The sequence below is a fragment of the Zonotrichia albicollis genome, chromosome 1 (assembly GCF_047830755.1).
Source record: "Zonotrichia albicollis isolate bZonAlb1 chromosome 1, bZonAlb1.hap1, whole genome shotgun sequence".
NCBI lineage: Eukaryota > Metazoa > Chordata > Aves > Passeriformes > Passerellidae > Zonotrichia > Zonotrichia albicollis.
In genome coordinates, this window is record NC_133819.1 from 8469214 (window position 1) to 8482120 (window position 12907).

Genomic DNA, 12907 nt, shown 5'->3' on the forward strand with positions numbered 1-12907 from the left:
AAGGAGTGTGACTCTTGACACAATCCATCCATTCAAATCATCAGGCGGGAGGAAGAGCTTGAGTTTTGCACTTGGATTATCCTCAAGAAATGTTCATGGCTAATAAAAATACTTATGGAGTCTGTGTTTAAATCTACATCCAACACTAGGCAAATATTTGCTTGCTGTAACTTAACATAAATCAGGGTTCTTGTCAATTAATTGTTTGATTAATCAGTGAATCAATTGTTCGATTCTAAAATAGTGGTAGGAGCTCTGGGAGAAACATCATAGCATTAAAATTGTGGCAGATCAGAAGAAAAAAGATGGAAAACCGCAAATTGCCTGGCAGATGTAAAGGAGGATGCAAACTCTTATTGCTGGAGATTCACTATGACCCATATTAAAGGCAGCACCATCATGGAGATGCATTTGAAATAATGCAAGTTTTAATGTTTCATGAGCACTTATATATGGCAGGTCAGTCAGAGATGAGACAAGAGACTCATATCTGTACAAGCATTCCTGGAATTCTTTTGGAAATGTTTAGGATGATGTTTTAAGGGAACATGAAAATTTCACCCCATATTATGCCCCCTACAACAGACAGAAAAGCAGCAGAATCACAGAGTCTTTGAGGAACACAAACCTTCCTTCTGGCCTTGTAGTTTTCCTTACTCTGATGAGTTAATCAAAGATATGTACTTAAGCTTTGGATTAAATGTAGAAGAGAATATTTCAGTAAATTCTATTTGGCAACGCAGGTCACAGATTTTGAGGTGTAACTCAGCAAGTACTAAAGACAACAAGAAGAAAACAGTACACACATCTCTTTGCATATTGCTGAAGAATGTGGATAGATGTGCAGGTAGCAAGGTTTGTAAGAAAGCTCAGACAGCCACACTTTTCCCGCTGTTGCTCTTGATGACAGCAATGGGGTCCCAGGGGAAGGAGCAATGTTCCTAGACATACTGGAGGACTGTTTCCTTACAAGGTTTGTTTAGCAATCAACAAGAACAGACATTGTTTTCACTGTGTCCTAGGAAGTGAGCCAGGTATAATAAATAAGTAAGGAGTTGGTAAACATCCAGGGTCTCCTGTTCACAGTATCATCAAAAAAACTCCTGAGGATATGTGCAGAAGTCAGCAGCACAGAAAATATTGGCAATGTGGGAACAAAGAGCAAGGTAAAGAAAGTTGACTGATATTGCCAGAAGAAACATCTTGTAAAAGTGGAAGACATAAAAGAGAAAGTTAGAAGTGATTGCATTTCATCAAGTAAAAGCAATGTTACCTTTTACATGCAACATAAGGAGCAAATTCTAAACAAATTTGTAAAAAAAAATCGTTTTTATGCATGCAAGTTTTGGCTTGTTTACAATCATTAGGTAAATATGGCTGTGCATCCAGAAATCAAACATAGGCTTGGGGCTAATGTACAATCTTTTTTAGGTTTCTCATGTAATGACTAATGACAAGGTCAGTAGTTCACTTTGCACCAATCTGTATTTATGATACAAGAACAGTGCAACCCTTACCCCTGTGTGAGAAAGTAATTGCGTTTTCTCACTAATTAAAGCAACTGCTGGTATCATCCTTGTCTTGATATACCTGGCATTTGTTCCAAGTCCTTTGAAATTGTTGGGGTTTTGCTCTGTTATGCCTATGGGACGATTTTGCATATGGGTGAAAGGAGTTGTCTTTTCCATATTCAAGCTTGTTCCATCCAATTTGATCCTCCTTTCCTCCTGACTGGAATGGAGTAGGTATCTGTACTAATTTTGTATCTTCCAGTCTGCTAGTCAACAGACCTATCATATTATTCTTTACCTACTTTCCCTCTAAATTAATTTCTCATCATACACATATCAAACAAAATGTTCCTTGCTCCCACTCATCTTGTTTGTCTTTCTTTGAACTGCCTTACTTCTGGTGTGAATCAGTGGTGAGACAAAGAGATTTATTTCATCTAACTTTAAATATGTAGAAGTTAGACCTGATCTAGTCTCATTTAATCCTGGCAAATTCTCTAGTCTATGAAGAAAAACAAGCATCTCAAGAGGGCAACTTTTCCAAGTCTGTTTCAGAAAGATTAGGCATCTTTATTCTGATGTTTTGAACAACTAGCACTGCTGTAAATGTCTAAAGGCCAATGTTAGCCCTTTAAATGTCTGAAGGCAAGGGTGAATTAAAGACTTCTTCCTCATGAGGAAACCACCTTGGTCTCTCTATATGATCAAAGGAGATCTCGTGGGCAATGGCCATGAAAGTTTTAGTTCAACTTCTCTTCCTAATGCAAAGATGAACCATGGCCAGAGTTCTAGCACGGAAGCATCTGCTTAGGATCAACAACAGTGGAAGAAACAACCCCATTGACAGTGGGGAGGATCTCTGATACAACAGTAAAGGATTAAGCTCAGAAATTATTGCAGAACAGAGCCATCAGATTTCCAGTGGCACTGGCCAGAAAATGTGGAATATTCATTTTACATTTTCAACAAGTTCTGTTCTCTTGTGTTACTTTTTTGAACTGTTCTCTATAATTTCTTGCATGTTGTCTACTGGCATTTTATGCTGAGGAATTCAGTCTGCCAACCAGATATATTTCTTTAGCTCTTGCCATTAATCCAAAACCATTCAAAATGTGACTACAGCTGCACACAGTAGCCTGCTAAACAGCCATGCATGGCCTGGGGCAATTTATTTGGCACTCTTAGAAAAAAAAATGGAGTTCTTTTACCATCTTTAATTGTAGGTAAGCTATTCTTTGTAGAGCACATATTGTAGAAGGAATGGGGAATACCATGAGTACCAGTAATACCTTGCATAACAGCAAAAAGTTAAAAGGGAGCTTGTTTTTGAGGGCTCCCATAGCAATAGCCTCAGCATCACATGAGCAATCCCCTCAGCCCTCTGAAAATAAACCGCGTTTAATTGACTGGATAAACAGATCACAAACGTTAAAGCCAGGAATGCCCCTTCAACTGTAACTTTGAACTGTAGCTCGCACACCCTTTGGCAAAGCCTTTGCGCAGAAACGTGTACATCCCTTGGCTATAACAGTAATTTTGGCTGCAGCAGTAACATGTACACCCTTTGGCAAAGATCTTGCACAGAGGAGGAAAATTTTTTTTTTGAAGAGTGGAGCCTTTTGCCAGTCAAACCCTGCTGTACGACACCCTCACTTTATTACTGCAAGAGTATCTTTGAAAATATTTTTCATCCTACTACAGTGAAAAAGTGCTGTGGACCATGCACACCATCAGCAAAGAGAAAAGGAGGCATTTTAGGATTTTTTTGGTTTGCAAGCCAAATTCAGTTCTCAGATATGCCCATGAGGATCTATAACACGACCACTGAATTAATAGGAGTTACTAAATGCTTTCACATCCTTAAGTAGATCAGAATTGAACCATTAGATCAAATTTATGCCAGGTACAAATTTCTCTCTAAAAGGAAGTAGTTATTTAAATTACTACAGAAATTCTTTGCTTGACTCCTCTTTTATCTAAGCAAACTAAGATAATACCAAGAGGGCTTTCATGCAGCAAGTAAGCAAACCCTGAAGTAAAATCCTCAGAAGCACAGAAACTTCTGTGCATGCCGTCAGGGGCATAAATAATGTTCACCACACACCTTTTGAAAGAAGAGCCACTGAAGTCGTGACAAGTGATGCTGAAATCTGTGGAAAATTCATGTTTGTGTGTGTATGTACATGGGTGTACAGGGTTGTTCATTAGAAAATGTGTACATTGCTGCCACGAGCCAGCCAATGGAACGAGCCAAAGGGCAGACTCTGACTTGGCTCAGCACTCATGAATGAAGATGAGCCAAGGAGGAGCAAAGGACATTGCCAACAATTTGGCAAAGTTTCCTGGCAGTCAGTGATCACTTCAGGTATTTTTCTTTCAAGGTGTGTACAGGCACATCCAGTGACTCACCTGTATTTATATCCAGAGAGCCAAGGCAGACCCATACCTTGGCCCTGAGCTGTTCCACGTCCCTGTTTTCTGCCTGTTTTGTTCCCGTAAATTGAGGGCAAGAACAGGAGCTGCCTGTTAAACTGTCCTCTCGTAAAAGTGAAGTTTTTCAGCTGATTCAAAGACTGCAGAACTGGATCTCACTAATGTAGAATCCCTCTGCCTCTTTGAGGTGGGGAGAGAGTCACCTGCAAAGGGACAGGGAACTTATTGTCCAGCTGTCCCTACAGCATCCTTGCTCCATAAAACCTGCAGAGGTTTCACTCTTGTTATCGCAGCTTTATCAGCCACGGAAGTGTTTTCCTATCACTGGTCATCCATAGTGAGAGCTCAGGGAGCTCAAGGACCTATCAGTCTGGTTCTGCTGTGAATAAGTCTTATCTCCCCTGTGTCTGCTTGCTCACTGAAATTACTGGGATTTCAGTATATTTGATATGCTCTGTTCATATTCTATTCCCCATCAAAACTTCCCTGTCATTCCCTTTCCTATACTCCCTTTCAAGATGAACCTACAGAACTTTGACTGATGTAAAATAACTTACTCTCTGCCTAAAGTCACCTTGGAATCACAAGGTGGTCAAGGAGAGATGTGGTGAGCCATTATTTTTAATTTCTGCTTTATTTTGAGACATGCTTGACTGTCACTTTCTCATATCATTACTAGAGGAAAACAGAGCTGACCAAATATGATGACAAACAGAATTGTAAAAGCCTAAGTAAAGGTATAGATTTAATATAAGCCTTACTCAGCATACAGTGAAAAAGAACATTTTTAATTGTTGGAGTATTAAAGATGAAGCTGCATTGCAGACCCTGAAGTCAGGATACCTTTGGGTTCTCATTGGGGCATCCTGGAAGCTCTTAGGTTTCACATGTTGCCTTAAAATGAGTGTATCTGAATGACCCTCACAGTCTAAATCTATAGGAATATTTTTTATCATCTGGGGAAATAAAGGTAAAATACCATATAGATTCATGGGGCAAAACAAGGTTAAAAAGAACTGAAGACCACTTCTCCCACTGAAATTAAAGAAAATCAAAAGAATCAAGGCCACCTGATTGTTCCTGTGTCTGGGCACCAATCTCTCTAAAAGCTTAAGAAATGGAAATTGGGAGTTTCATTCATGAAAAACTAAGAAAACAGGTATTTTGGAAATAACTATATTGCTAACAGTCTGTATGTCTGTCTGCCCTTGTTATTAGGAGTTCAAATCCGTTGTTCAGTTTGCATGTGAAGGACCACCAAGCTGGACAGGAGCTGCAAAGAAAGAGTCCCTTTGGATGAGTGAATTGTAGACTGGGAAAAGGTGTATTAAGTTCAGAAATGCATCTGCTTGAAAACAGTGCCTGACTAATGGTGCTTGCAGAGGGCTTGAATGAGGATAATGAGATAGTTCTGCAACACATGTTTACAGGTGCTTTCTCTGTAGCTTGAAAAGCAACTTGAGATAAAACACAAGGATGTCTGCTTGCAAAGGAAACAAATTGGCTTATTAACTTCGCTTTCCTGGCAGTGTTAGCAGGCTGAGTATGTTTCAAAAAAAGCAAAAGGGGTTTTTTGTTTTACATCTAAAATTGCAGTAATGAAAAATGTGATACATCACTACATCTACATAGGGAAGCATGATGAATATTTATTTATGTTTTATTTTAACTGGATATTCCCTAGAGATAAAAACATTTTTATTTGTGGTGAAAATTCAAAAGTCATTAGTCTATTCTCCTTTCAGTTTCTTTGCTTTTGCCCATAAAATTCAGGTTTTGAGGAGCTCATTGTCTGGCAGAAAAGTCAATAACTTCTGAAATTTCCACTTTGGTAGAAAGTTAGTTTTCAATAAATAAGTTACATGCAGATTGTCCCACTGGTGGAGATGTAACCACACAGGCACACGCCACATGGCCTTCATGGTGGTCTGTCTGCTCCTGGAATTAAATGGACAATTTCAGAGTTACCTGCTCTGTTTACAAAGCTGAGATGGACCACGTTGTGCAAGAACAGGTTTCTAACAGGGCAGCTGATGAGCCCAGAGACGTGAAAACATCTAGGTTTGCATAGAAGATTTTAACTCTTGCTGCTTTCTGAAAAAAAAAATCAGCATGAAAAAATTACTTGAACATCTACTTCTGATTCAGAAGCATCTTTGATACAAAATTTTAATAAGCTTAAAAAAGATTCTCCTTGCAGCAGGAGAATGTATCTTTGAACACCCAAAAATGATTCTCAGTCTTCTCTGTATAAAACATTTGCCTTTACAACCAGCTGAGAAGTTTTCATCCATCTGGGCACCAGACTGAGCCTGGTTTCCATCAGCCTTGCTGGGAATTAACTCCACCACAAATTCTTGATTAACATATTAATTGCACATCATCTTTTTTTAAAATGCATGCATTTTCATAATTCTTACATATAGTCTGACAGTAAAATAGAGGGCTTAGAAAAATGACATCTGAGTAGCTGAGAGGAGACACCTTTAGAAAGATCTTTATCATGTCTTGCTTGAACTTTACACTAATGTGTGTTTTATTTACTTAAATAAAATTGCTTATAGAAAACAACAATTAATGACACAGCATACCCAAAGCAATGTACTTCAAGGCAAACTTTAAAAAATCCAAACTTTCAGATAATGCCAGGACAAATTTCCTTTCATCTTTTTACAGCTCTCCTACATCTAAGTGATTTTTATTTCTCTCAGTGAAGATGGGTCAATATTTTCTCTGAATTTTTACAGTTTTACTTACAAAATCAGTAATTACTGTGAGCAGAAACCTATCACAACACCTAAGAACCAAGCACTTATTTTAAAATCTAATCTCAGGAGGACTGAATGTTCTATTTTAAAGCTAGTCTTGTTTGATAATGACTACTTAGGGCTTGATCTGATTTCTTTTGCCAGTTTGATGACAGTAGCAGAACTGGATATTGGATTGCTGAACATTGCAATGCCAAAATCTTGTCTTTAGTAAAGGCTTCAGTCCTCACATGTGGAAAAACACAATTGGCAGGTATGTAGACAAAAAGTTCAAACAGGTTTTGGAAGAGAAGCAAGGTAATTCCTTTCTATAAATTACATAACCCTAAAAATTATATTATATTTATAGGAGTCATTAAAAGGTGAGATATATTTCCTTCTCACTCTTTAAATGTATGTTATGTCTTAAAAAACCACCTGAATACCCACAAATACTGAAAGACAGAAATCAGCCTTGAACTTAGCAACATTTAGAGATGTCATTTCATTTAAATTCAATCTAAAATTAGTTTTTTTTCATTTGTTATCATAATATTTAAATAGGTGCTACTGCTGCTATAAATCTATCCTAATCATGAAATCAAAGCTCCCTTTGCATATACAAGAGATCTTAAAAACTGCCTGAAATTCTGCCAGATCTTTCCCAAAATATGTAATCTTTGTAGAGGTTATTGTCAGAGCATCCTAGTGTCTTGTAAACCCAAATACACCTTCTAAATCTCAGTGAAACAGGCAGAAAATATCCATCCAAGGCTCTCTCACAGACCTGAGATAACTCCATGTAAGTCACAGGTAGCTGTTAAATTCCTTAGGATGCCATCTGTCAAGTGATAGACATTGGCAGAGATCATTTCTTTATTCAACTTTTTTAACTCTCCCAAAAAGCTAGTTTCAATTTTTTTCCTTGGTATTTACAGGAGAGGCTGCTGCAAATTTATGGGGGTTTTGGGGTTTCTATTGGTTTTATTTTGTTTTTTTTCTTTTTTTTTTTTTTCATTTGTAGAGCTTTTTCATCGTTTCCCTTCAATCTCAGTCACCCTTGATGGCCACACCTTGCCAGGGATGAGGGACCTGGTGGAGCACAGCACCTCTGAAACACAATGTGTGATGAACTACCAGTTTAATAGACCCCAAGAGCACAGCTCCATGTCAGGCCTTCTCAGACCTGGCTGTGGACAAAGTGCAGCCTGAAGGTCTTTCAATGATCTAAAGGAGCAAGACAAGAATTCAGAATTTGCCTTCCTTGCAGCTCTTAGTATTGCACTAAAATATCACCATCTGCAGAAGCATAAAGTGGCTTCTTTCTGTTTTGTTATAGCTCAGTGTTTACCATGGAAAAAGACCCTGGTGACAGTGCAGAACTCTCAGTTTCTTGCAAAATTTCGTCTGCCTGAGATTCCAATTAATGCCTCAAGTGCTCAGGCTCTGCTGTGTACCTGCAGTGCATTATATTTGTACAGATTCATATGACCAAAATGAGATAAGACTTTTGTCCCTTGCCTCCAGCCTCTATCAAGCATTAACAGGCTGGATCTCACCACTGAATGTGCAAGCAAATGAAGACACAATTAACTGCAGCTTGATTAACACCCATCTTATATAGTAAGACTAAGGTCTGATGTGTTGTGGGGTTCTTCTGCCCACAGTACATACAGGTCATAAAAAAGTGTTGAGCAGCAGCATACTTTTAGAAATATTTTGTGTGTATTTGCAAATTCTACTGGAAAAAGTTGATTGTGCCAAACATCTCTAAACTGTTGTGAGAAACCACCCATGAGGGGAATGAGGTGCCCTTAAGGGTGGTCACAGCTGTCACTGGTACCTCAGAGCCACACCTGAGAAGCAGCAGCACCACAGCATGTGGGTAAAACCATCTGGATCCAAGGACACCAGCAGGATGGAAATGTAAGCACACATTTAATACTTTTGCATTTAGGGATGTTTTTTACAGATTGACCATTGAAGATCAGTACAGGAGCAAGAAACACAGAGTTTTTGATAAGGAACCAACTCATCAGAAACAACATCAGTACATCCTTCTGACTAGTGTGACTTGGACTGAAGCCCTTTGATGATGTTTGTTACAACACAGAAGGTGCTTCCTTACCTGTCACCGGATATTGCAGGGCTGATTGCTGGGACTGGAGGCTTCAGGCATTTTATAATGGAAGACTTATGATTTCAAAAATCCCCCAAATTACAAACGGAGTATCCTGGCTCCCGCTTGTCTTTGAAGGGGGTGAAATTGTTTTGCTTACATGAGCCACTAGGAGTAGCTCCCCTGTCAGACTTTGTCTGTTCTCGTATTCACCTGGGTCTACCTGGTCTCCTTTTCACATTCATCTGTGTTTGTCAAAGCTGTCTTTGTATTGCATGTGTAGCTGTGAAAGCATCTCCCCAGCAGCACCAGCATGCTCAGGAGCACTGTTCTGTCCCCAGAGCCTGCCCAGGATGGACTGATGAACTCACAGTCATTTCTGTTCTTCTTCAGGGGACAAGTCTGTACAGCTCTGGGATGCTCCTGAGTTGCTCCTTTAGTCTTCAGAATAAGAATTGCAAAAGGTTTTCTTCTTCAGGGGCAGGAAAAAGTCTAGCATCAGGACAGGGTCTTTATTTCTTTCCCTGCCCCCTTCAGGTCAGTGCAAAAGATTAAAAATTTCAGCTTTTCCAGGGTCTTGTTTACACCTAGGCTCTTCTTTATTTTCTCTCATTTTTTTTTTTTAATTGTTTTCTGGTATTGTTTTCTGGTAATGAATTTATGATTCAAAAGGAAAGTTTTGTGGCCTGCATGCCTGTGGATGATTTCTGTCCTGATCAGTCAGGTAGTTTAGGAGGAATTGGGAAATTTCTTGGATTGGCAAGTTGAGAAGAGCCTGATTTCTTTAGGAGAACTACAAGGCTGAATCCCTCAAATAAAAGTGAATCTTGTGTGCCATGGAGCCCACATTTGGATCTGAATTCTCATATTGTCTCTGAGGTTTTGGGTCCCATGGATCAGTCCATGCCTGAAATGAAACACCAGTATTTGCCACTCTTGACTCCATCCAGGCAACTTTATTGCTATTTTTAAAAAACTTACACAAAATAATCAGCTGAGTGACAGGTACTGTCAGCAGTGGTGATGCACCAATCCTATTAGTTGACTTGACTTTCACTACATATTCTCAAAAGATGACTGTCCAGTCTCTTTGGTCATGCAATTAAAAAAATGAGTTTGGTTCTGGGCACATAAAACTGTTTGGAGAAAGGGAGAGGAGCAGGAGAGAGTTCCAGGGGAAAGAGAACATATGATTAATCACCGGAATGATTGATTTATGATAAAAGATTAAAAGAGCTGAATATGTATAGCTAAAGGGAGACATGCTGAGTGCCTATGAGTAAGTGAAGGGTGTAAGCACCAGGGAAAAGACAAGGACATTGCAGAAGCCTATGAAGTAACATGAAGGAAAATGTAGAGCAAGGGATATGTTAGTGTTTGTCAGGAAAATACTGGAGGAATGACCTCTAAGTGAGACTGCATAACCATTGCTGCAACATATTTTGGGATAATGACAGTCCTTGGTGTAGACTGTTTGGAAAATTTGACCAACAAGTCTTCCCAGTTTTGAGGAAACAAAAAAGAAAACCAAACATCTTCCCTATTATACAAAAGAAATTGCAAATATGCTAGTGTGAAAAATCTGTAGTTGAAAGATGCCATCAGGTTAATCCCAACTCCATTGCTCTTGCAGAAGGTGTCATAATTCCCTTTCCATAGAAACTCTTGGGGAGACCTGAGGAAAAGCAGGGCTGACAGGTCTCAAACTTGGAGAGTCTAAAGTTAGCTTTTGGCTGAGAGAAGTGTGCAGCTTTCTTCTAGAAATAAATTTTTCCCATTTACCTGCTTGTTAGCATTTGAAAATCCAAGTATAGAGTCTGTCCAAAATGTATTTTTGCCATTCAGTATGTAATATTCATCTGAGAAAGGATGAAGAGCTGGTACATGCAATGAGCTGCTCACCTGCTGGGCCCCAGAGGCCTTCTCTTTTCTTTTAATTAAAAAAAACAAACCCAGGAAATTAATAACTCTGTAAACAGACTTCAGTGCTACATAGTTTCATATGTCAAAAGGTACTGAAGGTTAGAAATGAACTTCCCTGTGCCCAGGAGTGAACAGCTAAAAAGGGCACATGTATTATTAAATACGATAACATACTGTCTCTAAACTAATATTTTTTCTGTATCTTTAGGTACACAGGAATAGTAACTTGTGGTTGATCTTACTGTTTCCCAGATTAAGGGCAAATAGAGCCAGGGAATGCCTTTTGTACAGTAAAATCTGTGCTTCAACTCCAAACTGCAGGTGACGTATGTAACACAGTCGTGAGTGAAACATTTCTGGGAAAACTGTTTACCCAAGCTGCTGAGAGAGAAGAGAGCTTATCATGTAAAAACATCTTGCTTTGATATGCTAGAATATACAAATATGGGAGGAGGCAAGGTGGGGCTAGCAAGTGATACAGAAGCTAATCTATGGTTTTAAAAAAAGAAAAAAGACAACAGCACAATGGAAAAATAGATTCAGTGCCATGTGTGAAGGAGGCAAAGCTTGGCTTGTCTGTTGCTAAACCTTAATGTTCTTTTAAGGTACTTTTTATATTTCATCATAACAGAGGAGATAAGCAGGGCCTACAAAGACAGGTGGAAACAGCACACTTCCCTGGTTGTGCTCCAAGCTGGCTGGACATGAGCTGGCACCAACCCAGAGCCATGTAAAGGTAACAGGACACCAGGTGTGTCCAATCCTGCCCAAGGAGGCACAGCTTACCCACAGCCATGTGCCCCTTACCTGTGCCTCTGTCTTTCTCTGAAGTGTCCCTGTAAAGCTCTTGAGGGAATACCACTAGGCATGAGCCTGCAGAACTTTTTGTCTCCTGCCTCAGTTTCCCCAGTTGTAAGAGGAAAATGGTGCCCTCATTGCACAAGCACCTCATGAGGCTTTTGTGTCTTGTACTTTGGAAGATGTCTGAAGCCAGAGTGGAGGAAAACTTTCCCAGAGATGCATCTTTAGCTAAACATTATAATGCATTTTCTCCGTGCAGTCTGAGCAACAGCATTTCAACCACAGCTATTTTTGCTTAGAACAAAATTAGCCAAGAAAAAATGAGAATATTATTTTAAAAAATACTCATGATACAGGGTAAGAAGTTCTTTATTCTCATTTTATCTAAAAACCAGAAATTCTGTTCTCTAAGAAATGAATTCAGAATGGCACCACATGCTGGCAGGAAAACTTGTCAGCCGCCCTTCCCACTCTGCGCTGGCAGTGGCACTGGCACATCTGTTGGTGTTTTGGTCGAAACATTTGTCATCCCAGTTATTTCCACAATATGAATGTGTGTTAGCTATGATTTTGGTTTGTGTCTAACAAGCAAGTGTACAATTTGGGGTCAGGCAACAGTATGGAGGATTATGTCAAAGAAAGGAATAAAAAACCCACATGACTCTCCTCTCTAACAAGACCATGGTCACAGGTGAAGAGGCTCAGTGGGGGCAAAAGCCAGCAGTGGTGAGACATAAATGTGTTTAACTCAAGGACTCCTGTCTTTTCCCCAACAGTTAAAGGCAGTCTTTATGTGTCAAGAGGACAATACTGGAAAATACATGATAGGACACATAAGATATGGACAGCTGCCAGGCCTCTGAACAGCTGTGTGGTGTATAAGAATTACTGCAGCTGTATTTAAACTAGAAATTAGATCTTTTTTTTTCTTTTTTTCTTTTAATGTGTTCAGGCTTTTCACTTATCCAAAAGGAAACATTAGCAATTATGAAATGTTTATTTCCCCACAAGACATGCTGTTTTGTTTCTGCTGGCTGTGATCTCTGATGTTCAGGAGACATCACTGCTCATTCCTAAAGCTCTGTGTGTAGAGCAGGGGAGATGTGAGACATTTTCACCTGCTTTGGTTATGGGAATAAGGCGTTCAAACCAAGGTTTGCACCACTGCAGGAGCAACTTGAAAAGGAATAAGGAATCAGTTCTCTCCTGGTGTTTTGGAAACACTGGGAAAGAACCTGATACCAGTGTGTGTTCAGGATCCTTATGAGGCCAAGAACTTCAAGGCAGGTTCCTGCAGCATGACTGATCCGATAAGCCTGGTGGGTGTGCAGGAGGTGGAGCACTTTTTCCCCAGCTTTGGAGGTACTTCACTC

General features: G+C 39.5%; 1 long non-coding RNA gene across 1 annotated transcript in view; it reads left to right on the forward strand.

The window, feature by feature from the left end:
- LOC113459914 (uncharacterized) overlaps positions 1-12907 on the forward strand; it is a 56116-nt gene that overhangs the window by 7799 nt on the left and 35410 nt on the right. The window lies entirely within an intron of this gene.